Raw genomic sequence first — 26,611 nt, forward strand, 5'->3', positions numbered from 1 at the left:
AAGGGTTCAAAGATACTGGGGTCCATTCCTAGAGCACTCCTTTTACATGTATACATTCTCTCTCTGTCTCTCTCTCTCTCACACAGACACACACACATGCACACACACACACATTTGTAAACATATTTGAAACTATACCCCTTTGAAATCTAAAGTTTCACCTCCTATATCTTAAAAATGTACCATGCCTTTCACCTCCCACGGGAATATGACTTTGCACCACTGTGTATTGTCGTTTGGCTGGGCAAGCCCAATTTTGAAGGGATTGCTGGTTCCTGACATCTTCCTTAGGGTTTATGCTCCTTTGCTTCCTGCTGCACCAACTCAGCCTCTGGAAGAGCAGATGGCTGGTGTATCTGCAAATCCTCCTCTCAGCCTGCCAGAGAGCCTGCCCTTTAAGTGATAGCAGTCCCAGGCAGTTGAGTGGTTTTCCCCAGGACAAGCTGCAGAGCGAGAACCAAATCCAGGACTGCACTCCCTCAACAGTGCTGTGGCAGCTGGAATCCTGCATTCTTGCCCCTTTCTCAGCTCTTTGCAATGGTGGGGGAGAATTTTCACCCAATGAGCATCTGCTCATCCAGCAGCACTTTCCCTCATTTCGGAAGATTTACTCAATGGACGTTTATTGAGCAGCTATTATGTGCTAGGCACTGGGGGGATATAGTGGTGAACAAAGCCAGAATGGATCCAGCCCTCCGGGAGCTCACAGTCTGGGATAGTGGACAGGTGTAGCAGAAGTTAGGACAGGTGCATGCTGTGGTGAGGACAGCCCAGAGGACTTGGGTGTTAAAGTGAAAAGTGTCAGCAGAGAAGGCGTCTCAGGTGAGGCTGAGCTGGCCCTTGAAGAGAGATAATGGGATAACCTGGACCTAGGCTTCAGCCTCTTACCGTGGTCTGGGGCCAGGTTTTTACCCAGGTTTATCCCCCCCATCCATGGTTTTCTTTACTTAATTTAGATAACACTCTATATATTTCTTGGTATACTTAAGTTGAAAAAAAGTAACATATCGTAAGTGTTTTCTCCTGTTATTAAACCTTTTTGCTGAGCTTGATTTTTTAAAAACTATTAATATTAGTTACTTCATCTAGAAGTTATGTCATATTTTACTTACCATTTCTTTATAATTGGACATTTGAGCATTTTTCAAATGATAACCCTTATAAACAAGGGCATGGTGAACATCTTTTTGCACAAAGTTTTGCTCCATGTTGTTAGTTTCAGTTTCAGACATTTCAATGCTCTGTTTCAATGTTCTGTTTGCCCTAGGTCCCAGTGTCTTCTTTGTCCAGTGGAGTTAACAGCGTGGATCTCATGGGATTGTGACCACGTGAAGTAAGGCAGAGCATAGCCAGCAAACCCTGATTCTGGCAGGCCTGGTCCACCCAACAAGTATTCATTCTCCTCCCTCTCCGCTTCCCATAAGGCATCAGGGTGGGGAATCATTATTATTATTATTGTTTGAGACAAAGTCTTGCTCTTGTTCCCCAGGCTGGTGTGCGATGGCGTGATCTCAGCTCACTGCAACCTTCGCCTCCTGGGTTCAAGCGATTCTCCTGCCTCAGTCTCCTGAGTAGCTGGGATTACAGGCATGTGCTAGCACACCTGGCTAATTTTTGTATTTTTAGTAGAGATGGGGTTTCACCATGTTGGCCAGGCTGGTCTCGAACTCCTGACCTCCGGTGATCCTCCCACCTTGGCCTCCCAAAGCGCTGGGATTACAGGTGTGAGCCACCACACCCGGCCGTGGGTGGGGAATCTTAATATGCAGCAGTAGATGAGGCTCCTGAGGACTGGGGAGAGGCGTAGAGTGTCACACTTAGTTCCTACCATGTCCCAGGCGCAGTGCTGATACCCATTATCTCTGACCTTCAAAATAGTGCTGCAAAGTCTGGGACATCATCTCCATTGTGCAGATGAAGAAACTGAGGTACAGAGGCGTTAAATGACCTCTCCGAGGTTGTAAAGTGACCTAGGGCAAAGAAATACTAACACCTAGGTCTCCAGTACCTTTCATGTGACCCATTTCCTCTTCTCTCTCCTGTGTCCAGATGTGTGATGGGGGCCTCTACTGTTGCATGATGGTCAGCACCATGGTGGTTCTTGTGGCTGGGACACTGCTTGACTTGGTGGAGCCAAGGGGATGCAGGTGCCCAGCCTGGCCAGCTGTCCCACCCACAGAACACCCTGTGCCTGGGGACCCCAGCCCCTGCTCCAGTGGGTCAGCTCCTTCTGTTGTGGCACAGGTGGCCTGCTGCTGCTCCTCAGTCTGCTGTGGTCTGGCAGGGCCAGCACCCAGGGGTCACCTGATGGGACCCATACCACCTTTCCAGAGGCCTGCACCACCTCACAGTGGAATCCTCAGAGGAGAGCTGCAAGTCACTGGGGCAGGGTGGGCCAGTGGTTGGGGACCACAGGTGGGGGCTTAGTCACACCATTCAGCATTTGCTTAGTAAACTCTTATGGGGTTCCTTATCTGGGCCAGCCCTTGCCCTGTACTCTGGGGACATTCTAGAAGCGGAACAGTGCAGTCCTGAGGGAATTTAAAGCACCATGAGAAAGGGAGACAATGACAAACTAGAAAAGTTGGAGCTGTTAGAGATAGGCAGACATGATCTTATGGTGACACGGAGAAACCCAGGAAGGCTTTCTAGAGGAGGGGGCAGCTGAGCTCAGCATGCAGTTTGTATTGCGAGCACTATATGTAAACATCCAGCCACAGTTGGAATGCTGACTAATTTCCTAACCCAGCTTATAGCCAGTGGAAGACTCTCCTATCTGGACCCAGACAGTTGAAGAGATGTTGGTTCTCATACCTGGGTTCAGGGCCATAGGTATGATCATGGGTTAATACCAACACAGGGACTCAGAGGAATTGTGACTCTCATGCATACCAGTTAAAGCCTCAGGCCAGTAAGCGTCCTAACAGGGCCTAGTACACAGATGAGATTGTAACACTCATATGCACCCCCATCCCACAATAAAGATTGTCATCCACACACATGAACACAACTCACTGTTGAGGTTCTGAATCTCACAGCTGGAGACAGTTGAAAGTTTGAACATTGACTCTTGTAAGTGGATCCGGTCCACCAGTGGGTTGGCGACTCTCAGACCAAGATTCAGCACACCGTGAGGCTTTTACTCCACTGAGGAGACACTGTCTACAGGAAGAATTGAGGCTCTCAGTATAGATTGTCCACCATTGTGTCTCATGTACTTAGACCCAAAATACAGGTGTTGACTTTCATACCTAAAACAAGGACATGTTCAGTATTGTTAATCTCATCCCTGGGCCTTCCTGCAGGAGTGATTTCAACATCTGCCTCTGCTCAACACTTGGGTGATTTTATTCTCCTTCCTTAGCTCAGCCCACGGATGGGATTGTGACATATCTCTTGGCCACCATCCAGCTGATGTGACTCTTCTCTTTTTGCTAGGTTCTGCTCAGGAAGAGATTCTGACATATTGTTGGACCAAACACCAAGGTTATGTCACTTTTGTGCCTTGGCCCTGACCTCAGAAGGCATTGCGACATACTGTTGGGTTAATCACCAAGGTGATGTGGGTCTTCTGCCTGGACCCTGCCCACACTGGGCGTTGTGACATTTAGGGCCCATCAACTATCTGGCATGGCCCTCCTCTCTTATCTGACCGTTGCCTATAGGAGAGATTGTAACACATCTCTGGATTTAGAATGTAGGTGATGTGACTCTTCTCTCCTGACTGGGCCATGGCCAGAGAAGGGAGAGTGACTTACCACTGGATCCAGCACACAGGTTATATGATTCTTCTTTGTGATCTCTGCACAAAGGGGTCATTGTGAGATATCTCAGGGTTTATCACCTAGATGATGTGATGCTCTTTTTCTTCCTGGAACCTGTCTACAGTGGGCATTGTGACATATCACTTGGCCCAGCACCTACATGTTGTGACTCTGATCTCATGCCTGGGCCCTGCCCACTGGGGTGATTGTGACATATAAGCTGGGCACAGCCTTGAGGTTATATGACACTCCTCTTTTTTTGAGTTCTACTCACAGGGGGCATTGTGACATACCTCTGGGCTCCTTACCTAGGTGATGTGACTCTTTCCAGGGTCCTCCTGTCAGTGGGTATTGTGCCCAAGATGTAATTGTGATGCATTACTGGTCCTAGCACCTAACTGATGTGACTCTCCTCTCCTTCCAAAGCCCTGCATTTATTGTTTATTGTGACTTATTTTCAAAACCTAGGTTAGGCAACTCTTTTGCATGCGTCCTGCTAATAGGGCTATTATGACATTTTTTTTTTCACCTAGGTGATGTGACTCTCCTTTTCTGCCTAAACACTGTAAAAAGGGGAGATCGTGACATATCACTGGACCCAGCATCTAGGTGATATGGCTCTCCTTTTTCACCTTGGCTTCTTGTATTTTGGGTATTATGACATATCACTGGGTCAAACCGAAGGAGGGGGAGGCTCTTGCCTAGGCCCTGCCCACAGGAGACCTTGAGACAGATCTCTGCATCCATCACTTTGGAGGTGTGACTCTCCTCTTCTGGCTGCTCCATGCCCGCACAGAAGACTGTGACATATCTCTGGGTTCAGCAACCAGGTGGTGTGTCTCCCACACCTGGGCTTTTCTTGCAGAGATAATTGTGACAAATCATTGTGCACAGCACCCAAGTGACGTGACTTCCCTCTCATATCAAGGCTCTGCCAACTGGGGTAATTGTGACATACAGCTGGGCCTAGCCCCTAGGTTCTGTGACTCTTTTGATGATTCTGAGCCCTATCTACAGAGGGCATTGGGAAATATCTCTTGGCCCATCTACTAGGTAATGGAACTCACCTGCCTGGGCTCTTTTTTTAGGAGGTATTGTGATATAGGGCTGGATCCAGACCTAGGTAATGTGACTCCTCTACTGCTTGGGCTTTACTCAAGGAGGAACTGTGATGGGTCACTGAACCCAGCACCTGGGTTATGTGTTATGTGACTTTCCTCTTCTGCCTGGGCCCTGCATCAATTGTGGTCTTTTTTTTTTTTTTTGAGATAGTCTCATTCTGTTGCCCAGGCTGGAGTGCTGTGGTGCCATCTCAGCTCACTGTAGCCTCCACTGCCCAGGTTCAAGTGATTCTCCTGACTCAGCCTCCCGAGTAGCTAGGATTACAGGCGTGAGCCACCACACCCAACTAATTTTTGTATTTTTAGTAGAAACGGGGTTTTACCATGTTGGCCAGGCTGGTCTCAAACTCCTGACCTCGAGTGATCCACCTACCCCAGCCTCCCAAAGTGCTGGGATTACAGGCATGAGCCACCGCACCTGGCCCCCTGCATAAATTATACATTGTGACTTCACTGGGTACTAACACCTAGTTGTTCTGACTCCTCAGCATGGGCCCCGCCTACAGGTTATTATGACATATCTTTTTGTTCCTCACCTAGGTGATGTGACTCTTTTTGTGTCTTGACCCTGCCTAAAGGGGTGATTGTGACATATCGCCAAACTCAGCACCTAAGTGATGTGACTCTCCTGTTTTGCCTGGGCCCTGCATATATTTGGCACTGTGACAAATCTCTGGAACAAATACCCAGGGCATGAGAGGCTCCTGCCTGGGACCTGCCCAAAAGCGGCCTTTTGGCATATCTCTGCATCAATTAACTAGCAGATATAACTCTTCTTTTCTGCCTAGGTTCTGCCAAAACAAGTGATTGCGACATATCATTGGACCAGCAACTAGATGATGTGACTCTTCTCTTCTGCCTGAGCCCTGGATATACTGTGTATTGTGACACATGGCTGAGTCCAACATCAAGGTAATGTGACTCTCCTCAATGGGTTTTGCCCACAGAGGTATTATGACATATCTTTACATTTATTATCTAGGTTATGTGACTCTTTTCATGTGCCTGGGCCCTGCTGAAGTAGGGATTCTGACATATCACTGAACCTAACACCTGGATGATGTGACTCCCTTTTATTGCCTGGTTCCTGCATATTTTGATTATTTTCACATGTCACTGGCTCCAGCACCTAAATAATGGGTTGCTTGTGCCCTGCATACAGGGGGCATTGTGATATATGTCTGGACCCATCAACTATTTGATGTGACTCTCCTCTTCTACCTGGGCTTTGCAAATAGGAAAGATTGTGACATATCTCTGGGACATATCTTGGTAATGTGAGTCTCCTCTCCTGCCTGGGCCATGCCCACAAAAGGGAGAGTGACTTCTCACTGGGCCAAGGACAATGTTCATGTGATTCTTCTGCCTGGTTCCTGCACGCAAGAGCCATTGTGACCTATCTCTGGGCCCATCATTTAGATGATGTGACCATCTTTTTCCTCCTGATTTCTATTCACAGGGGGCATAGTGCAAGGGTATTGTGACATATTGCTGGACCAAGCACCTAGGCGATGTGACTCCTCTCTAATGCTTGGCTTCTGACCAAGGAAAAATTGTGATATATCACTGTTTCCAGCACCTACGGGATTTGACTCTCCTGAATGGGCCCTGAATTTTATTGTGTATTGTGACATATGGCTTGGTTTGACACTACGTGATGTGACTCTCATTCATATGCCCACTGGGGTATTATTACATATCTTTTCTTTATCACCTAGGTGATGTGACTGACCACTTCTGCCTGGGCCATGCTGAAAAAAGGAGATTGTGACATATCACTGCATTCAATACCTAGATGATGTAAGTTTTTTCTTTTGCGTGGCTCTGCATATTTTTCATATTGTGACATATCATTGGACCCAGCACCTAGGTGACGATACTCTATTCTCCTGCCTTAGCACTGGAGAATAGAGTATCACTGGATGCAGCACCTAGAAGATGGGACTGTATTCTACTGCCTTGGCGCAGCATACAGAGGGTGTTTTCACATATCACTGGGCCCTGCACACAGGTTATGTGGCTCTCCTGCTAGTGCCCTGCCTACAAGGGCCATTGTGACATATTGCTGGGTCCAACAAGCTGGCGACACAACCCTCCTGCTGGGGCCCTGCCTCCCTGGCATTGTGACATACCTCTGTGCCCATCACCGTGGTGATGTGATTCTCTTCTCCTGCCTGGTCCCTGATCACAGAGGGGATGGTGATATATCGCTGAACCCAATCCCTGGCTGATGTGACTTTTCTTACTAGGCTCTGCTCACAGAGGAGATTGTGTCTTTTTGCTTGGCCCAACGACTAGGTAATGTTATTTGTTTTGCCTTGGCCCTGCCCTCAGAAGGCATTGTGACATATTTCTGGGCCCAGCATAAAGGTTATGTGAATCTCCTGCTTGGACCCTGCTGACAGGGGGAATTGTGACATATCTCTGGAATTTGTCACATACAGTTTATCCTAAATTCCCCTGAAAATTGGAGGTCATCTCTGGTTGCTAATTGGCTATATTCAAAGGGAAAATAAACTTATGCTTTCATGAGAGGTAGTTTGGAAACTTGGAGCCAGGTGCGTGATGAAAGTTGGCTCCTATCTTCCAACAGAAAGTGTGGAATAGAGCTCTATTTTCTTTGCTATTTACATTTTAAATAAATGATTTCAGGTCCTAGAGAAAGACAGTCCTGAGTCAGAGATACTCACAAAAGACCTATTTAGCAGTTAGAATAATTTATATATATTTCAAGTTGGCAGAAAAATAATTTAAGTATAAAAGTTTTCTGGGCTGGGCGTGGTGACTCACACCTGTAATCCCAGCATTTTGGGAGGCCAAGGCAGGTGGATCATGAGGTCAGGCGTTCAAGACCAGCCTGGCCAAGATGGTGAAACCCCATCTCTACTAAAAACTACAAAACTTAGCCGGGCGCAGTGGCAGGTGCCTGTAATCCCAGCTACTCAGGAGGCTGAGGCAGGAGAACCACTTGAACCTGGATGGCAGAAGTTGCAGTGAGCCAAGATCACACCACTGCACTCTAGCGTGGGTGACAGAGTGAGACTCCATCTCTAAAAAAAAAAAAAGTTTTCTAAAGTAAATGTGTTTTAAAAAAAGGGGAAGAGAAAAATCTCTTTTTTCATGGACATCTGAATTCTAGTAGGTGCTGGATTCAGGCACCTGAGGGGTGACCTTGGGCATACTGTGCACATCAAAAGGGTTTGTGGGGAAGTAAAAGCAGAAGAGGTTGGGCACAGTGGCTCAGGCCTGTAATCCCAGCACTTTGGGAGGCCAAGGCGGGTGGATCACCTGAGGTCAGGAGTTTAAGACCACCCTGACCCACATGGCAAAACCCCGTATCTTCTAAAAATATATATAAAAAAAAATAGCTGGGCATGGTGGTGGGCACCTGTAATCCCAGCCACTTGGGAGGCTGAGGCAAGAGAATTGCTTGAACCCAGGATTTGGAGGTTGCAGTGAGCCAAGATCCCACCACTGCATTCCAGCTTGGGTGATACAGTGGGACTCTGTCTCAAAAAAAAAAAAAAAAAAAAAAAAAAAGAAAGGCAATAGAGGGAAAGGTGTTATCAAGAACCCATGAGTGGGGGACAGTACATAATAGCTGGGAGAACTGGTTTATGCTACAGACACTAACCCAGGCAGGGCTATATTCTGATATGTTCCTGTGTCCATACAGGCAGATGAGATTATGACTGGTGGTCCACAGGTCTAGGTGGATGGAGGGAAAGGTTGCTGCTGCTGTTTGAGGATCAAGGGTAGGAAAGAGCCAGGAGTCCTCTAGGAACTTGTGTGAATTTTTTGGTGAGCAATTCTAGGTGCAAAGGCCCTATAGACATAATTCCTGATGGTCAAGTCTTGTTTTGTGGAGGGTGTGGCCACATCAATTCCTAGTGGGTATGTTCATAAGTAGGTGAGAATTGTGTGGTAGCAGGTTGGGGGCAGGGGGTCTGTTCTCAGAACTCCTTTCTTCTAAGTCCTCAGTCCCCTTTTACCCTGAGAGGAGATCTGGAATCACAGGACAATGTGCATTGTGACAGACTGTGTGCAGGGGAACAGAGTTTCCCTCCTGCCTAAACCCCTGGAATATTTTTTCCTGACACCAAATGTATAGAGTTTTAACAGCAACCAATTCTCCAACACCAATTGGTTGTCCAATAATAACTCAATTCTGATACCATCCTGAGTCAACGCAGACGCCAAAAGTTCAGGGCTCAGTCCCACAACACTGCCCCCACTGCAGATCCCAGCTGCAATTATTAGGGGCCCATCTATCCTTCTGAGCTACTGCCTATAAATTGGGGGCTCCCATAACCTGCTCCTCAAGTTTAATAACTTAATATAACTACTCACAGAACTCAACAAAACACTATACATGCATTTACCAGTTTATTATAAAGATACAAGTCAGGAACAGCCAAATGGAAGAAATATAAATGGCAAGAAAAAGCGGTGGGGGGAATGGGGTGGGTAGGTAACAGCAACAGCTGTGATTAAAGAAATCCCCCATTCTTTGTGTTTTCCAAGAGCATCTTACTGCAAAGAAACATCTTTCCTGTTTTTGATATCACAAAGCCACAGACTCTAAATTCCCTTTTTTGGGGGTCTCATAAACAATTAAATAATAAGTTTGTCTTCAGTGGTCAGAACAAAATACTTGTTAACCAAACTTTGTCTAAGTTTCTTTCCTTCCTCAGGCTCCCAAACTTTGACCTGACCTTACTCTGAGCTGACACACAACTCCTCTTTATACCCCTCTTAAGAACAGGCTAGCCAGGTGTAGAGGCTCATGCCTGTAATTCCAGCACTATGGGAGGCCAAGGTGGGCGGATCACCTGAGGTTAGGAGTTCGAGGCCAGCCTGAACAGCATGGAGAAATCTCATCTCTACTAAAAATACAAAATTAGCCAGGCATGGTGGTGCATGCCTGTAATCCCAGCTACCGAGGAGGCTGAGGCAGGAGAATTGCTGGAGCCCAGGAGGCAGAGGTTTCAGTGAGCTGAGATCACACCATTGCACTCCAGCCTGGGAAACAAGAGCAAAACTTGGTCTTTAAAACAACAACAACAACAACAAAATACAACAGGCTAACTTCTGGGTGAAACATTCTCTGATCTGGGACCTGATTTCACCATGTTTTATTCCTCCCTCCCCCTCCCACCTTTCTTTCTGTCCTGTTTCCTCCTCCTCATGAAAGAAAGCCCTTTTCTGCCTACCTTTTGAGATCTTCCAGCATCTTATAGTTGGTGCTTTCCCCTTGTTGCAATACTCCTTTAAAATCATGTAACTTCTTACCTAAATCTGAATTTGTCTTATTTTACAAAATCTAGAAATAGCCCCAGGAAAATAACGACTCCATCCTCAGAAAGAGCTTCCCAACCCCACTTTCATGCCAATCCCAACTGTGTCTGCCTATGGATTTCCAGCTTTTCAGGGTTTTGTCATTTCTCTAAGTATAAAAGGCTCTGTCCGTGGCTATTGTGAGCAGGCTAGGGCATCTGCAGGGGAGGCTCCTCAGGCAGAACTGGCTGCTCCTTCAATAATCTCCCTTTGCAGGCAAAACTATTGTTAGCTTGGGGAGTCACTGAATTCAGGCTTCTACTTCCCAGTCAGGGTTATTCACTTAGTTTTAAATAAGAAAATGCTCAATGTTTGAAGAAAAGAGCAAAATCACACAAACACAGTGTTTATAGAATATTGTAAGGAAATTGTAAGGCACTTAGTATCTATTTCTTTCAGAAAATAAACGTGTCATTTAAATATTTCCATGATAAATAATTTAATAAATAACCGTATGGGAACATTTCTAGAAGGTGCTAAGTCTCATCTCATAAAATTTAGCATTAAACTTGGACATCCAGACCACAGGATACAGAACAGAGATGTCCACTGTTACAAATTCCAGACCCTGCAAAAAGTGGGAGCTGATGTTTTGAAAAATATACGCAATTCACCGGTTAATCTATCACATTTGCTGTGGAACTATATCACTTTCTGTAGCCATAATGCAAGAGCGATTTTTCCTATTTATTTCCCTGGTAGCTTCGTGTTTTTTTTGTTTTTTTTTTTTTGTTTTTTTTTTTTTTTGAGACAGAGTTTCACTCTTGTTGCCCAGGCTGGAGTACAATGGCTTGATCTCAGCTCACCGCAACCTCCGCCTCCCAGGTTCAAGCAATTCTCCTGCCTCAGCCTCCCGAGTAGCAGGGATTACAGGCATGGGCCACCATGGCCAGCGAAGTTTGTATTTTTAGTAGAGATGAGGTTTCTCCATGTTGATCAGGCTGATCTCGAACTCCCAACCTCAGGTGATCTGCCTGCCTCAGCCTCCCAAAGTGCTAGGATTATAGGTGTGAGCCACCGCACTCAGCCTTCTGGTAGCATTTTCAAAGAAAAGCCCTGGAATTTTACTTGAAATCACCCCCCAAAAAGAACACACATAAGAAACTTACTACACTCACTCTGGGGATAATAAAGATAGATAAGAATCTTTAATGAAATAAATATATGACTAGATTTTACTGAAATCCACCTTTCTGGGTACTTGACTCTTGTAAAATGTCTTAAGTTCTACTAATAAAATGTAATTTAAGGTAATTAAAAAACTGAAGTTGAAATAAGTAAAATAATCTTTCCGAGGTGACAAACTCAGGGGGTGGCAGTGCCGATTGGAATGCAAACATGTCTGACTCAACTGTCAAGTCAGACCATGGTATCACTCAAAATATTCTCCCATCCCCATCCTACCCATTCAATTACTCAGCGACCACCTTCCCAGGAGAAACTGTACTGTACTCCACTGTGGGCCTCAGGTACATTTTGTTTTGCAGGTTCTTGCATTGCCTTACTAAAATGGGTTCTTCTTAGTCCTTTGGAAAAAATTTTATTTCTTCACAAATCTGACGAATCCAAAGGGCAGGAATTATTTCTGCCTTTTCTCCTCAATATGAACCTCTGATTGGCTGATCACCAATGTGTCTACAAAGAATAAAAATTGGGGTTTAAAAAAACCCTTTTCTTAACTGCTTGCACACTTGTGTATTTTTATTTCATTGGGGGGAAATCCTAAATACATTTCAGAGTCAAGGGGTAAATTAAAAAAAAAAATTTCATTTATTTATTTTGAGATGGAGTCTCACTCTATCACCCAGGTTGGAGTGCAGTGGCGCAATCTCGGCTCACTGCAACCTCCGCCTACTGGGTTCAAGTGATTCTTGTGCCTCAGCCTTTCCAGTAGCTGGGACTACAGGCATGCACCACTATGCCTGGCTAATTTTCATATTTTTAGTAGAGGCGGGGTTTCACCATGTTGGCCAGGTTGGTCTTAAACTGGAACAGGAATTAAAATAAATTAAAGAATGTGTAAACAGAAACTCAGTTGTATGTAAGAAAACCCAATTCCCCCTGAGAAAGAGAAAGAGCTGGAGTCCTTTAAAAATTAACGCTTGTTTTTCTGTGGCTAGTGAGCCTTATCTCTCCTCCTTTCCCAGACACTGTTTCTCTAGTTGTGCAGCTGCAAGGTCACTAGACAGATAAACTCAAGTCGTAAAACATGTTTTTCCTTGAAAAGTAAGAATGATGTAATGCATGTCTCAATTAATTGAATAACTGTCTTTGTTTCTCACTTCTGCAATATGCTTCCCCCTGCACAGATCTCCCCCAACCCCACAAAATGCTTAAAAGATAACTTAGCTCTTTGTTCAGGGCTCAGTCCTTTGGATGTAATCCGACTGGGCCAGTGAACCTAAATAATAAATATCCTCCTCAACCCCTCGGTCTCCCTGATTCTTTAAAATATCCTGCAACATTTCTGGGGGCTTATCTGGGTTTGGAGATGATAGATTTACTGTCTCCTTTGCCAGTGTGTCTAGGGCCCCGGGGCTGGGGGAGAAGCAGCATCCAAGATGCGCCATGAGGGGGCTTCACCTGGATGGAGACCAGCTCTCCCCATGTCCTGGTGCCCTGCCCAGCAGTGCAACAGAACTGGGGACAGAGATGCAGGACAATACCAGCACTTCAGGAACCATGGTAAGGAGTAGTGGCCCAAGGCAGGAAAGCCCATCCCATAGGGATGAAGGGGACTGACCATTAATCCAACCCAGAGTGGCTGGGGGCAGCAGGAGTGGCCTGCCAATTTGATTGAACTTTGTGTCCCCACTAACAAAGTGAAAGTGGTTCACTGAATCTGGAGACAGGAACTGGGAGTGTGTGGGTGCATGTGAACCTACCCGGGACACGAGAGAGGCTCATTTCGTCCGATGAGGGGTCCTGGGGTAGGAGTGATGGGTTTATGTGTGTGAATGTGGGAGCCTAACTAGGCTCACCCAGGACACAAGAGAGGCTCGTTTCATCCAGTGAGGAGTCCTGGGGCAAGGGAGGTGTGTGAAAGTGTGTGAAAGAGGTGGTCTCAGGAGAGGCCAACATGGGGACTGATGTGGGGAGGCACAGATCCCTTAGTGCAGGCTGTGTGCTCTGAGGCGAGCGTAGGCAAAATCAGACCTAGGATGTTGCATACGGCTGATCGGATCAGCTTTGCAGCTGCAGCAGGCTGTGACAGGGGAAGGCACATTCCTGGCTAAGCAGCATCCAAAACTCCTGTAATAGGACCCAGTCTGGTGAACCTGAGGGTGAAAATGAGAGTGAGAATGCACTGCAAGGGAGGAAATGAGAGGGAAAGCATTGAAACCAACTCCTTTAGAGTGCACAATAAAGAATTTTTTTAAAAAAGGATTTAGAGGTGATTATGGGATGAAACTGGATGTTCAAAAGTTAAAGACATACTGTGAATTAGAATAGCCCTGTTTTAGTGTTGGATGGCTGGTCGAAGGCACTATAGAGAAATTGGCCATGTGTTTTAAGGTGGTGACTAGGATCAGAGGACAGCCAGGACATTCAGACCTAGTCTTTATATTGACTCATGGCTAAATGAATGCAGCCCTGCTTAGCAGTTTATCGTAGAATGCTCACAGCTCATGCCAAGAGAAACCAGCTGCACTGGCAGCTACAGAGTTAAAGGGAAAGTCACAGAGGCTTATAGCACCAAAAGCCAAAAGTGAAAGTAAAAATCAGCCACCCTGGCAGCTATGGAGACAAAAGAAAAGTCTTAGGAAAAAGAAAACCAGTTTTTCAAGAACCACAGGAGGGAATAGAGACCCCTCCTCCCTACATTCCAATCTACCCCCCTTTACCAAGGCTAACTACCCCTAAGGAGTTAAGTTCAAAGAGATACAGGCTCCCAGTCTCACCCGAGAAAGAGAAATCAGAGCTCTGGGAAGTTAAAGCGAAAGGCTGGAAAAGTCAGGCAGGCCATCTGAGGTCGAGCCATGCCCAAGTTATGCTTCTGCCTCTAAAAAGGACAAGAGGACACCCACCAGGATGCAGATGATGCAGTCCAGCTTCAGCACCTACAAAAGTGCCGAGAAGCACTTCTGCAAAGGCTAAAGGATGGTAAAAGAAAAAGGCAACCAATATAAAACATCTCAGAGGTGCTCCAGGGTGCAGATAAAAGCACCAGCCAGTTTTATGAAAGACTTTGTAAGGCATTTTGGTTGCACACTCCATTTAACCCTGAGGCTGCTGAAAATCAGTGCATGGTGAATACGGCATTTGTAAGGCAGACCCGAGGAGATATCAGGCATAAATTGCAGAAGTTAGAAGCTCTGTAGGCATGAATGCTACTCAGCTTATTAAAGTGGCTACCAAGGTGTACATTAACATGATCAGGAGGCAAAGAAGAAAGCTGATCAGAGGCTTAAGAAAGGCTAATTTACTAGCAGCAGCCCTTGTGGGAAGAGAAGCTGGCTTTGCAAAGAGGCATGGATGCAGGCGTGAACACAGTCATGGAAAAGGCTAGTCTGGACAGGAGTTTGAAAGCTAGCCGAGGCTAGAGAGAGATTTATGTGCACGGTGCAAAAGGAAAGGAAACTAGAAGGATAAACGTCAAAAGAATAAGGAGAATGGGCCAGGCATGGTGGCTCACGCTTGTAATCCCAGCACTTTGGGAGGCTGAGGCAGGTGGATCACGAGGTCAGGAGGTCAAGACCATCCTGGCTAACACGGTGAAACTCCGTCTCTACTAAAAATACCAAAAAAAAAAGAAAAAAGAAAAAAAAAAAAAAAGCCGGGCATGGTGGCAGGTGCCTGTAGTCCCAGCTACTCGGGAGGCTGAGGCAGAAGAAAGGTGTGAACCCTGGAGGTGGAGCTTGCAGTGAGCTGAGATCGCGCCACTGCACTCCAGCCTGGGTGACAGAGCGAGACTCCATCTCAAAAACATAAAAAGAATAAGGAGAATTGTCAAGGCCATGGTATGAAAAAAAAAAAACCACCGGCCAAGGGCTACTGCACCCAGGAAAACCCAAGACCCCCTGCACCTGCTGTGAAAGGCAGAATATAAAGTATCAGAAAACAGCTCAAATCTGCTCTAAAAGTGTCCAGTATTTAAGCTTTTATATAAACCAAGAGGAAAGATGGCTTAGTAGTAAACAAAAGCAGGCTGTTTGTGTACTTCCTACTCCAACAACCTGGCGTCAAATAAGAGAGTTCCTAAGGGCAGCAAGGTTCTGCCACATTTAGATCCCAAATTTCTTGCTCATGGCTAAGCCATTATACAAAGCCACAAAGAGGAGGAAAGAATGAGCCTCTCCTCTAGGAGGCCAACCAGGAGAAGGCTTTTATTTATTTATTTATTTTTTTGAAGCCACTCCACAAGTCACTCTATATTGCAAATTATACATAATAGTACACCTAATCAATATATAAATGTTATGGGTTGAACATCTACAACAAACAAAATAACATTTAACATCAAGAGAAAAGAAATGGGAAATAAAGGTTAATGAACCAGTCCATGAAGAGCAACGGAGACAAAAAGAATCTCCTGGTCTGGGCCAGGCTGTCCAGTGGTCTTGCAAGGAACACCTTTGATGTGGGTAGAGCCTTTCGTGGCAGCTGCCAGAGCCTTTCATGGCAGATGCCAAGGAGCTTATCTTTTTTTTTTTTTTTTTTTAATTGATCATTCTTGGGTGTTTCTCACAGAGAGGGATTTGGCAGGGTCATAGGACAATAGTGGAGGGAAGGTCAGCAGATAAACAAGTGAACAAAGGTCTCTGGTTTTCCTAGGCAGAGGACCCTGCGGCCTTCCGCAGTGTTTGTGTCCCTGGGTACTTGAGATTAGGGAGTGGTGATGACTCTTAACGAGCATGCTGCCTTCAAGCATCTGTTTAACAAAGCACATCTTGCACCGCCCTTAACCCATTTAACCCTGAGTGGACACAGCACATGTTTCAGAGAGCACGGGGTTGGGGGTAAGGTCATAGATCAACAGGATCCCAAGGCAGAAGAATTTTTCTTAGTACAGAACAAAATAGAAGGTCTCCCATGTCTACTTCTTTCTACACAGACACAGCAACCATCCGATTTCTCAATCTTTTCCCCACCTTTCCCCCTTTTCTATTCCACAAAACCGCCATTGTCATCATGGCCCGTTCTCAATGAGCTGTTGGGTACACCTCCCAGATGGGGTGGCGGCCGGGCAGAGGGGCTCCTCACTTCCCAGTAGGGGCGGCCAGGCAGAGGCGCCCCTCACCTCCCGGACGGGGCGGCTTGCCAGGCGGGGGGCTGATCCCCCACCTCCCTCCCAGACGGGGCGGCTGGCCGGGCGGGGGGCTGACCCCCCACCTCCCTCCCGGACGGGGTGGCTGCCGGGCGGAGATGCTCCTCACTTCCCAGACGGGGCGGCTGCCAGGCGGAGGGGCTCCCCACCTCTCAGACGGAGCGGCTGCCGGGCGGAGGGGCTCCTCACTTCTCAGACGGGGCGGCCGGGCAGAGACGCTCCTCACCTCCCAGACGGAGTCATGGCTGGGCAGAGGCGCTCCTCACATCCCAGATGGGGTGGCCGGGCAGAGACGCTCCTCACTTCCTAGATGGGATGGCGGCCGGGAAGAGGCGCTCCTCACTTCCTAGATGGGAAGGCGGCCAGGCAGAGACGCTCCCAGGAGAAGGCTTTTAAAGAAATCAAAAAAGCTTGACTCAGGCCCCAGCTTTAGGACTGCCAGATAAACTAACTAAGCCTATCTTCTTGTATGTCCGCAAGTGAAAGGGAGGCCATAAGGGTTCTAACTCAAGCCATAAGTTTATGGCATCACCCAGTGACATACTTATCCAGGCAATTAGACTTTGTGGCACTTGGATGGCCTCCTTGTTTTAAAGCTATTAAAGCGCTAGCTGCCACTGCCCTACTGGTGCAAGAAGCTAATAAACTGACTTTAGAGACTGTGAATAGCCTAAACCTGGCTACCTTGCTCCTCATCAAGTCAGTGCCAGGAGACCCCTTTCATTTCTGTGTCAACATGATAGATGAAGTTTTCTCAAGCCAGAGAGATTTGATAGCCCCTTGGGGAACCTGGACATTGAATATTTTACTGATGGAAGCAGTTTCGTAATAAAGTTTTATGAAAGACTTTGTAAGGCATTTTGATTGTGCACTCCATTTAACCCTGAGGCTGCTGAAAATCAGTGATTTTCACTAAAATCACTAAAGGGAGTCTGCCGAGCTGGGTATGCAGTGGTGACTTTGGACTCAGTAGTAGAGGTGCAGTCTCTGCCTACAGAAACTTCTGCTTAGAAAGCAGAGCTAATATCTCTGACAAGAGCTCTCTGGCTAGCAAAAGACCAAAAGACAAATATTTACACAGATTCCAAATATGCTTCTGCCACTTTGCATGTTCATGAGGTGATTTACAAAGAAGAAAGACTTATAACTGCTGAAAGTAAAGAAATAAAGTACAAGGAAGAAATTCTACAGCTCTTAAATGCTGTATAGGACCCAAAAGAGGTGGCAGTGATGCACCGCAAGGGGAACCAAAAAGGAAGAATACTAAAGGCTAAAAAAATAAAAATAAAAAAGCAGACAAAGAGGCAAAGCAGGCTGCAATGACAACTCCACCTTCTAAAGAGGAAGCCTTAGCTATGCCTCTCCTCCCAGAGATTCCCCTCCCGGAGATCCCAAGCTATGCTCCAAGTGAAAGGGCTTGTTTTGCCCAGAAAAATAAGAACTACACTAAAGGAAGATGGTAAAAATTCTCCAGTGGGAGGCTAGCCATGCCAGAAATGGTGACCCCCAGATTTGTAAAACAGTTCCACCAAAGAACTCACATGAAAAAAAAAAAAAAGCACTAAAGACATTATTAAGGCATCATTTCTAAGTGCCATGGCTCACTGCTATTACTCAAGCCATTTGTAAACAAACAGTGTTTAACTTGCACTCAGAACAATCCATGACAAGGAGGGCCTACTCGGCCCCTGGGAGTTCAGGAAACAGGAGCCAGGGAGCCGTGCCCTGTGAAAAACTGCTTATGGACTTCACCTAATTGCCCTGAGAGGGAGGGCTATCAGTACATGTTGGTGTTCATTTGCACCTTTTCAGGATAAGTCAAGACCTTCCTCACCCAGACAGGGAAGGCACTAGAGGTGACCAAGGTATTGTTAAAAGACATTATTCCCAGATTTGGACTGTCTCTAAGATCAGACAATGGACCAACATTTGTGGCTGAAATAGTTCAGGACTTTACTTGACTATTAAAAATAAAGTGGAAATTACATACAGCCTACAGGCCGCAGAGCTCAGGTAAAGTGGAGTGCATAAACCAGACACTCAAACAGCTGCTGAAGAAATTTTGTCAAACTCATCAAAAGTAGGATCAGGTCTTGTCTGTGGTCCTCCTCCGAGTCAGTTCACTCCCACCAAACAACTGGGTATTCGCCCTGTAAGATTTTATTCAGCCAGCCACCCGCCATCGTAAATCAGATTAAAGGTAATCTCTGCAAACTAGAAGAACTAACTTTAAGAAGGCAAATTCAGGCTTTAAGGATGGCCATGCAAAAATGCATGGCTGGATATAGAAAAAAATGCCTATAAGTCTAACAGACCCAGTACACCCTTTCAAACCTAAGGATTTTGTTTAAGTTAAAAAATGGAGGCAGGGCGTGGTGGCTCATGCCTGTAATCCAAGCACTTTGGGAGGCTGAGGCGGGTGGATCACGAGGTCAGGAGATCGAGACCATCCTGGCTAACATGGTTAAACACCATCTCTACTAAAAATACAAAAAATTAGCCGGGCGTGATGGTGGGCCCCTGTAGTCCCAGCTACTCAGGAGTCTGAGGCAGGAGAATGGCGTGAACCCAGGAGGCGGAGCTTGCAGTGAGCTGAGATCGCGCCACTGCACTCCAGCCTGGGCGACAGAGTGAGACTCCGTCTCCAAAAAAAAAAAGGAAAAAAAATGGAATCCAACTACTCTAGGACCCATATAGGATAGGCCCCATATTGTGATCATGCCTAGTCCCACTGCTGTTAAAGTTGCAGGTGTCACACCTTGGATTCACCATAGTCGGCTGAAACCAGTGGCAGCAGTGACTCCCAAAGACGACCAGTGGATTAGCCAACAAGACCCAGATTGCCCCACCTGAATAGTCCCATGGTGAAACCCAACCACCGATAAGAAGGACAACTGCCCAGCTCTGACCACACTGGAGGCTGGTCAGTCTATGCAAGGCTGAAGCTTGAGGATCCTGCAAGCTCTGCTCTAGTCACATCCTGGAAGCTGACTAGTCTACGCACAGCCAAAGCTAAGAGGACCATCTCTGGATAAGTAAATGTGGATACAATTTATAAGCCTAGTTATAATTCTGTCAATACTGATTGTTCTGTTGTTATGTTATTACTGCAAATACTGCAAAAGTCTATGCCCAGAGGAAGGTTTACCATGCCCATGTGTAGTGTAAGCATGTTTCTATTACATACACTGATGTTGTTACCATTTCTGCCTATACTAGAAGGGAAGAAATTCCTAGAAGAATGCCCACACTGTGTACACACTACCTGGATAAGGAATACCCTAGTTGAACCTCTACTGTACCATACTGACTATGAATGTACAGGAACCAAGTTAGGAACCTGCACATACAACCAGAAACAGTCTGCAATAGTTTAACACAAGAGAGACTTAGCAGCAACAGTCCTAAACATCTGTACAGAAAACCACAAATCAGATGTCGAGACTGAACATTCAGTGGTCTATGCTAACACAGCTCCAACACTTACATTCAGGAAGGACTGCTCTGCTAATTAGTATGTCAACCAAACCAGATTGTAAGACAAGAACATGCAATCCTTTAAATTTTACTATCTTAAAGCCAGAGCTACCTTCTTGGTCTACAGGACAGATGACACTATTATGAGTTGATAGACAAGGAGCAGAACTTGGAGTTCCACTACTAATTGTCAAAAAGACTAGAAGGACTCAAATGTATGCAACCCCACAATTCCAGGTCCATAAGTCATTCTATAAGCATTTTGATCAGTCAGTGCTGGAGCTTCCCCCATCAACCAAAAACTTATTTGCTCAACTAGCTGAAAACATAGCTGGCAGCTTAGGAATTTCCTCATGCTATGTATGTAGAAGAACTAATATGGAATACCAGTGGCCATGGGAGGCAAAGGAATTAATGCCACAAGATCCCTTCGCTTAACACTGCCAGTGAACCAACAGCCTCAGCCAGCGTTTGGTTGTCAAATACCTCCATAATTGGAAAGTACTGTATCACCCGATGAGGAAAGGCTTTCACAGAGGCAGTGTGAGAAACAACCTGCCTAGGGCAACAGTATTATGATGAGACTAAAAACAAAACTCTATGGAGAAATGCCCAGACTGACTCCTACTTATCAGATCCAAACCCTTTCTCTCAATTCTCTAATCTAAGCCACACTTGGCATCAGCTAGAGGCTCCAAATGCTTGAAAGGCACCCTCTGGCCTATATTGGATCTGTGGAGCACAGGCATATCAGCAACTGCCAGCTAAATGGACAGGGGCATGCGTGTTAGGAACAATCAAGCCATCATTCTTTCTAATTCCTCTAAAGCAAGAGGAACTCTTAGGATATCCAGTTTATGATAAAAATAAAAAAACAACTAGAAGCATAATAATAAAAAGAGACACAAATACCAAAAAAGATGTGGACATAGGAAACTAGAAAGATAATAAATGGCCTCCTGAAAGAATCATTAAATGTTATGGGCCAGCTACCTAGGTGCAAGATGGGTCATGGAGGTACCGTACCCCCATCTATATGCTCAACCGCATCATAAGGTTGCAGGCAGTCCTTGAAATTATAACCAATGAAACCTCAAGGGCACTAGATTTATTGGCAATACAAGCAACACAAATGAGGCATGCCATATATCAAAATAGGCTGGGTTTAGATTACCTATTAGCCTCGGAAGGAGGAGTATGTGAAAATTTTAATTTAACCAACTGTTGCCTAGAAATTGATGATAATGACCGAGCTGTCATGGAAATCACAGCTAGAATGCACGAATTCACCCATGTTCCAGTTCAAACTTGATCTGGGTGGTCCCTGGATTCCTTGTTTGGAGGATGGTTCTCAACCTTAAAAAAAAAATTAAAACCCTCATTGGTGGGTTCTTGCTTATTTTTGGCATCTGCCTCATCCTCCCCTGCCTTTTACCTCTGTTTATTAGGAGTATTCAGTCAACTATAGAGGCAATAGTAACCAAAAAAACTACCATGCAGTTGATGGCATTAACCAGATTATCAGCCACTGCCAGTAGAAGAAGCACAGCCCTGTGAAGAGGTGACAGTGGTGCTTTCTATTAACATCTTTGTTATAAAAAGCACCAAAGGGAGGAATTGAACAGGAATAAAAAGAAATTAAAGAATGTGTAAACAGAAACTCGGTTGTATGTATGAGAAAGAGAAAGAGCTGGAGTCGTTTAAAAATTAACTGCCTGTTTTTCTGTGGCTAGTGAGCCTTATCTCTCCTCCTTTCCCAGGCATTGTGAAGACTGTTTCTCTAGCTGTGCAGCTGCAAGGTCACTAGACAGATCAACTCAAGTCATAAAACATGTTTTTCCTTGAAAAGTAAGAAATGATGTAATGCATGTTTCAATTAATTGAATAACTGTCTTTGTTTCTCACTTCTGTAATATGCTTCCCCCTGCACAGATCTCCCCCTGCCCTACAAAATGCTTAAAAGGTAACGTAGCTCTTTGTTCAGGGCTCAGTCCTTTGGATGTAAATCTGACTGGGTCGGTGCACCTAAATAATAAATATCCTCCTCAATCCCTCAGTATATCTGATTCCTTAAAATATCCCACTACAGAACTCCTGATCTCAGGTGATCTGCCTGCCTCAACCTCCCAAAGTGCTGGGATTACAGGCATGAGCCACTGCATGCGGCCTAAAAAATAATTTCTTTAAAATGGTATACTCTGCATCAACATTGACACAAAAGCTTCTGTTAAACTCTGACACCCACTCAGATGTCACCTCCCCTATAAAACCCTCCTTGATTTCCCTCACTGCTATCTCAGGGGGAGAATTAATCACTACTACCATTTGGCTGCCTCAATACCTTATATCTTTTTATGAACAAGCATTATTCTCCAGAATAAATTAATAATTTATGCATCTATCCACACTAATGGACTATAAATGGGGCAGATATGTTGAACCCTACTCATCTATGTAATCCAAATATCTGATACATAATAGGTGTTATATATATATACACATGGAATCAAAATGCTCTCAGGGAATTATTGGAAAAGGTACCAAATTCTTTTTATTTTTTAATTTTTTTTAAGTTCTTTTAAGTTCAGGGGTATATGTGTAGATTTCTTACATAGGTAAATATGTGTCATGGGAGTTTGTTGTGCAGATTATTTCATCATCCAGGTATTAAGCCTAGTACCCATTAGTTGTTTTTTCTGATCCTCTCTCTCCTCCTAATAGGCCGTAGTATGTGTTGTTCCACTCTGTTTGTCCATGTGTTCACACCATTCAACTCCCACTTATAAGTGAGAATATGCAGTATTTAGTTTTCTGTTCCTGTGTTAATTTGCTAAGGATAATGGCCCCCTGCTCCATCCACGTTCTTGCAAAGGACATGACCTCATTTTTTTTATGGCTGCATAGTATTCCATGGTGTATATGTACCACATTTTCTTTATCCAGTCTATCATTGATGGGCATTTAGGTTGATTCCATGTCTTTAATATTGTGAATTGTGCTGCAATGAACATACACATGCGTGTGTCTTTATAACAAAAGAATTTATATTTCTTTGGCTATATACCCAATAACAAGATTGCTGGGTCGAATGGTATTTGTCCTTAGGTCTTTGAGGAATCACCATACTGTCTTCCACAGTTGTTGAACTAATTTACACTCCCTCCAACAGTGTATAAGTGTTCCTTTGAGAAAAACAAAAATCTCAATGTTCTAAGAGGTTAGTTTTTTAGGCAAATGGTATACCAAGAGACTGTCCTCAGGCCCAGGCCATCCAGCTGCTCCTCTAAGAGGCTACACTCTTATTCCTCGGACTGTCCTCTAAGAGATGATCCAGGGGATGATATTCATTAGACACTCCAAGAGATATGGCCACTATGGGCATCTTGGGTTATCCCAGACAGTTCTAATACTCATGAACAAGAAAAGACTGGAGGGCTGCTGTAAAGAGCCCTGTAATTTCTCCAAAGCAAAACTTCAACCCAAAGACATACTAATAAGGTGTGTGTGCCTAGGGAAGATAAAAGGGAGAGGCACACAGATTTTTTTCTTTTTACAGTGAAGTGTCAGAGGATTATTTTCTACTTTTCTTTTCTACATTTGAGAATGTAGGAATGAAAGTGGAAATTTATAATTTTACTGCAAGCCTGAGTTAGGCTAGGGGAAAAGAGTGGTGGATTAGAGGCCCTGCTTGCCATACATTAGGAAGACACAGAAGAAAACCAGTCCTGCTCTCCCTCTCCCTCTCTCTCCACGGTCTCCCTCTGATGCCGAGCCAAGGCTGGACTGTGCTGCTGCCATCTGGGCTCACTGCAACCTCCCTGCCTGATTCTCCTGCCTCAGCCTGCCAAGTGCCTGGGATTGCAGGCGCGCGCCGCCACGCCTGACTGGTTTTTGAGTTTTTTGGTGGAGACGGGGTTTCGCCGTGTTGGCTGGACTGGTCTCCAGCTCCTGAACGCGAGTGATCTGCTAGCCTCAGCCTCCCGAGGTGCCGGGATTGCAGACGGAGTCTCGCTCACTTAGTGCTCAATGTTGCCCAGGCTGGAGTGCAGTGGCGTGATCTCGGCTCACTACAACCTCCACCTCCCAGCTGCCTGCCTTAGCCTCCCAAAGTGCCGAGATTGCAGCCTCTGCCCGGCCGCCATCCCGTCTGGGAAGTGAGGAGCGTCTCTGCCTGGCCGCCCATCGTCTGGGATGTGAGGAGCCCCTCTGCCCGGCTGCCCAGTCTGGAAAGTGAGGAGCGCCTCTTCCCGGCCACCATCCCATCTGGGAAGTGAGGAGCATCTCTGCCCGGCCACCGTTGTCTGAGATGTGGGGAGCACCTGTGCCCCGCCGCCCCATCTGGGATGTGAGGAGCGCCTCTGCCCGGCCGTGACCCCGTCTGGGAGGTGAGGAGCATCTCTGCCCTGCCGCCCGTCTGAGAAGTGAAGAGCCCCTCCGCCCGGCAGCCACCCCATCTGGGAAGTGAGGAGCCCCTCCTTGCGGCAGCCGCCCCATCCGGGAAGTAAGGAACGTCTCTGCCTGGCAGCCGCCCCATCCAGGAGATGGGGGGCAGCACCCCCCCTCCGGCCAGCCGCCCCGCCCAGGAGGGAGGTGGGGGCAGCCCCCGCCCGGCCAGCCTCCCCGCCCGGGAGGGAGGTGGGGGGCAGCCCCCGCCCGGCCAGCCGCCCCACCCGGGAGGGAGGTGGGTGGCAGCCCCCGCCCAGCAGCCGCCCCGTCCAGGAGGTGGGGGGCGCCTCTGCCCAGCTGCCCCCTCTGGGAAGTGAGGAGCCCCTCTGCCCAGCCGCCACCCCGTCTGGGAGGTGTACCCAACAGCTCATTGAGAATGGGCCATGATGACGATGGCGGTTTTGTCGAATAGAAAAAGGGAGAAATGTGGGGAAAAGAAAGAGAAATCAGATTGTTACAGTGTCCGTGTAGAAAGAAGTAGACATAGGAGACTCCATTTTGTTCTGTACTAAGAAAAATTCTTCTGCCTTGGGATGCTGTTAATCTATAACCTTACCCCCAACCCCGTGCTCTCTGAAACATGTGCTGTGTCAACTCAGGGTTAAATGGATTAAGGGTGGTGCAAGATGTGCTTTGTTAAACAGATGCTTGAAGGCAGCATGCTCGTTAAGAGTCATCACCACTCCCTAATCTCAAGTACCCAGGGACACAAACACTGCGGAAGGCCGCAGGGTCCTCTGCCTAGGAAAAGCAGAGACCCTTGTTCACATGTTTATCTGCTGACCTTCCCTCCACTATAGTCCTATGACCCTGCCAAATCCCCCTCTCCGAGAAACACCCAAGAATGATCAATAAATACTAAAAAGAAAAAGAAAAAAAAGAAAACCAGTCCTTCTGTGGAGTGTTAAAATCATTAAAGAGCACGAACTTAGACTGAAGTGGCTATAGTGCCCTGTGTTCATTGGTAAAAAATCTAAAACCTAACTCAAATGCATGTCTTATAAATTACTCTTAGGCAGAAACAAAATTCAGGCTTATCCAATCATAAACCTGCAATTAACCTGATTACATAACCAGGAAATTTCTACCTGGATCATACAAATAAGGTGACAACATAACTGTAACCAGTTATTGAATCTGGTTTGCCTTCTGACACACTTTATAAAACCCTTTTCTTTATGCCCCTCAGGTGGACCTCAAATCATGGCTGGGTGCTTTCCATTTCACCAATCACTTTGCTCAAATAAACTCGTTAACGTTTTAACATTGACTCCCTTTAATTTTTAACAGGAGAGACCGAGCATGGTGGCTCATGCCTGTAATCCCAGCACTTTGGGAGACCAAGGCGGGTGGATCACCTGAGGTCGGGAGTTCGAGACCAGCCTGACCAACCTTGAGAATCCCCGTCTCTAGTAAAAATACAAAATTAGCCGGGCATGGTGCCGCATGCCTGTAATCCCAGCTACTTGGGAGGCGGAGACAGGAGGATAGCTTGATCCCAGGAGGCGCATGTTGCAGTGAGCCGAGATCGCGCCATTGCACTCCAGCTTGGGCAATAAGAGTGAAACTCCGTCTCAAAAAAAAAAAAAAGTTAATATGCAGAAACAGTGTTAATCAATAGGACAGCCCTCAGACATGGTTTGTGGTTTGGGGGCTACCAGCGGGTCTTGAAGAAAAGGCTTCTATAAGGTGTATGAGAAAGCAAAGCAAATTAAATAGCTGATTGGATACAGTTAGGTAGTCGCTTCATTTGGAGTGTCCAGGAGAAGATTTTCTGGTTATGTAATCAGGGATTAATTGGAGATTTATGGTTGATTAAGTCTGAATTTTGTTTTCTCCTAAGGTAGTAACTTACACAAAATGCATTTGAGTTAGATTTTTGTTGTTGTTGTTACATAGGCACCCAGACCACTAGAGCCATTCCAGTCTAATTACCTGCTATCTAATTATTTTAACTTTATTTAGGGGCTCTGGTGTCCCCCTACATTTTCCAAATGTGTGGCAAGCAGGACCTCAAATCCACTACTCTGTTCTGCCAGCCTAACTTGGCTTGCAGTAAAATCTTATTTTTTATTTTTATTTTTATTTGAGATGGAGTTTCGCTCTTGTTGCCCAGACTGGAGTGCAATGGCTCAATCTCCGCTCACCACAACCTCCGCTTCCCAGATTCAAGCGATTCTTCTGCCTTAACTTCCCAA

The 26,611-nt window shown here is 46.0% G+C and overlaps 2 long non-coding RNA genes across 3 annotated transcripts; one reads left to right on the forward strand and one right to left on the reverse strand.

Moving 5' to 3' along the window:
• Positions 1 to 1,035: 1,035 nt before the first annotated feature.
• Positions 1,036 to 3,954, reverse strand: LOC107972489 (uncharacterized). Of its 2 annotated transcripts, none has more exons than XR_001715132.3 (3): positions 3,759 to 3,954; positions 3,016 to 3,251; positions 1,036 to 1,970 (listed from the first exon to the last, which is right to left on the reverse strand). It is a non-coding gene; the product is annotated as an uncharacterized LOC107972489 (long non-coding RNA). The 2 variants fall into 2 exon arrangements; XR_001715133.4 differs by having other exon boundaries at positions 1,037 to 1,970; positions 3,016 to 3,162.
• A 1,533-nt stretch (positions 3,955 to 5,487) lies between these two features.
• Positions 5,488 to 22,422, forward strand: LOC107972488 (uncharacterized). Its single transcript, XR_002940786.2, has 4 exons — positions 5,488 to 5,797; positions 6,604 to 6,685; positions 12,742 to 12,907; positions 21,728 to 22,422. It is a non-coding gene; the product is annotated as an uncharacterized LOC107972488 (long non-coding RNA).
• Positions 22,423 to 26,611: the final 4,189 nt, after the last annotated feature.

Source organism: Pan troglodytes, chromosome 20, assembly GCF_028858775.2.
Source record: "Pan troglodytes isolate AG18354 chromosome 20, NHGRI_mPanTro3-v2.0_pri, whole genome shotgun sequence".
Classification (NCBI taxonomy): domain Eukaryota; kingdom Metazoa; phylum Chordata; class Mammalia; order Primates; family Hominidae; genus Pan; species Pan troglodytes.